The sequence below is a fragment of the Carica papaya genome, chromosome 8 (genome assembly GCF_054855325.1).
Source record: "Carica papaya isolate Zhongbai chromosome 8, ASM5485532v1, whole genome shotgun sequence".
Lineage (NCBI taxonomy): Eukaryota > Viridiplantae > Streptophyta > Magnoliopsida > Brassicales > Caricaceae > Carica > Carica papaya.
The window spans coordinates 24682684-24685451 of record NC_142316.1 but is presented as its reverse complement, the minus strand read 5'-3'; the positions used below and the strand labels follow the sequence as shown (position 1 = coordinate 24685451).

General features: G+C 36.8%; 1 pseudogene; it reads right to left on the bottom strand.

The window, feature by feature from the left end:
- Positions 1-964: 964 nt before the first annotated feature.
- On the bottom strand, positions 965-2066 carry LOC148252746 (uncharacterized; annotated as a pseudogene).
- Positions 2067-2768: the final 702 nt, after the last annotated feature.

Here is a 2768-nt window from a genome sequence, read left to right as displayed (position 1 = left end):
CCGTCCGACATGGGAGCCAAAAATATCATCCCTCGATACCCCGTCTGGCATGAGGACGAATCGGGCTGTCCCCATACCCAGTCCAGTATGAGCGCCAAAAATACCATCTCTCGATACCCCGTCTAGTATGAGGGTGAATCGGGCCGTCCCCATACCCTGTCTGGTATGAGAACCAAAAATACCATCCCTGATGCCCTGTCCGGTATGAGGTAGCGTTCACGGTAGGGTTTCCGATGTACCCAGTTCGTCCACCATCTACTAGGATATCCAGTAAGAAAACTATTTATTAATTCATATAACCAAACAGTTTTCTTTTTGCATATTAATTTTTAATTTCACAATCAACCGTAAATCACGCAAGACAAGTAATATATACGTCAAGGAAACACAATTGAATCGTTTAACCATTCAAGTATATTATCATGTATCCAAAGTTGTAAATTCAACAATCAGATAAAGATGACAATAAATAACTAACCATTTCTGGCTCCATTAGTAACCTGTAATTATTCTCAAAGTTTTCTAAATTATACGAAAATTATATTATTGATTATTAAGCTTCAATTTCATAATAGAAAATAAGGTGAGTGATTCTTACACGAATTGGTGTTCGAAATAATGAACTTTCTGAAAAACTTAAACCACAACACTTGGCAAAGAAGGGTCAAGTTTACTAGTTGAGAAACAAGCTTCCTTGTACATGAGTACAATAATTGGCTTGTTAAAAAATAAAGCTTTTCACACATCTCTCATTTTAGCATAAAAGCTCATTTTCTTTCCCTTATTTTTTCTATGGTCGAATGCCCCTCTCTTTCTTTTTCCTTTTGATCTTCATTTTTCCACTCTAATTTTCTCTCACTCTTTTTTTTTCTCTTTTTCTTTTTCTTTTCTTTTTCTCTCGGTCTCTCTTTGTACGAATTCATCACGAGACTTTTCAAGTTGCATTTGGTCTTCAAAAACTTGTTTAGGGGGTTAAAGGAATAAGAGTATACTTTTTGCCCTCTTTTCATACCATGTACCTATTGATATACCCATCATGCATCACTCTCCTATCCCATTGCCATGGTCTACCCAACAAAATATGACTAGCTTGCATAGGAACTACATCACATATCACCTCATCACTATACTTCCCAATAGTAAAAGGCACCCTCACTTGCTTATTAACTCTCACCTCCCCACTATTGTTAAGCCATTGTAGTTTATAAGATTTAGAATGTTTTGTAGTTTCTAAACCCAGTTTATCAATGAATAAGGTACTAGTAACATTCACACAACTACCTCCATCAATAATCATGCTACACAATTTTCCATTCACTAGACATCTAGAATGAAAAATGTTATCTCTTTGTAACTTAACCCCCTCATCATCATTCCTTACTTGCGTATTCAAAACACGCCTAGAAACCAACAATCTATTTTCCATAGGCGTTTCTCCATCACTACAATCCTCCGAAAGAGGCATTTCGTCCTCCACATCACTCTCATAATCCATTTCAAATTCATCACCATGCATCACCATTACCTTTTTATTTGGGCATTACTATTTTATTTGGGCATCGAGATGCAATATGACCAAAATCCAAGCATTTGAAACACTTGATATCTCTATTCCTTGGAGTTTGGGAGTTAAAAATACCTTTATTTTTATTATCATTAGCATCTTTTAGCTTGATTTTGTCATCTCTTTTGAATTGGACAACCTTATTATCTCCCCTCCAATTCGGCCTCCAATTGGAATTTTGGGCCGAATAAGTGTTGGCTTGCCTTGTGTTCCCCTTGCGCTTTAATTGTCTTTCAATCTTTATAGCCATGTGCACTATATCATTAATCTCTACATAATGTTGAAGCTCTACAATGTTGGCTATGTCTTTGTTAAGGCCATTTAAGAACCTTGCCATAGTAGCTTCCCTATCCTCTTCAATATTAGCCCTCATCATGGCTATCTCTATCTCTTTGTAGTAGTCTTCTACACTCTTGTTCCCTTGTATAAGGCCTTGCAATTTTTGATGTAAGTCCCTATAGTAGTGAGTATGAGCAAAGCGCCTTCTCATGATAGCCTTCATTTCTGCCCAAGTGGAAATAAGTCTCTCTCCATTTCTCTTTTTATTTGTGATGAGTTGATCCCACCACACAATGACATACTCTCCAAACTCCACGGCCGCAAGCTTTATCTTTTTCTCCTCCGAATAATTGTGACACTAAACAATAAGCTCCATCTTGCGCTCCCATTCAAGATAAGCATTCAGATCATTCTTTCCTAGAAACTATGGGATTTTCATTTTGATGCTCCCAATGTTTTTATCAACATCGTTTCGACCCCTACCGTAATTTCGACCTTTATTGACCAAAGTAGCTTTGTCATCAAATTCTTCCTCCACTTCTTCATCAAAAAGTGGTGTTGGAAGTCTTCTTGTCCTTGGATTGGTTTGGGAAGCTTTCCCTCTCATAGAATTTAACTCACATTATTGTTTCTCTAATTTCTCATTCATGTTGCAAATAGCTAGTTGAATCCTCTCAAATTGTTGTTGCATTGCTTTGAGGATGAATTCTTGATCTTTTGATGTTCTTTCACTCCATTGTGGCTCCATCTTCAAATCTGAAATTTTAATGACAAATAAAATAGATTGCAACCTCATAAATCACTCCCTCACGTGTTTACTCTCGTAGTATGGGCACTCGTGTTTCACTCAATTTTGGCTTTTACCCTCTTTTGAGCTCACACTCTCTTGCTTTTTTACCACTCAAGCAATCTTTTATAATTTTAT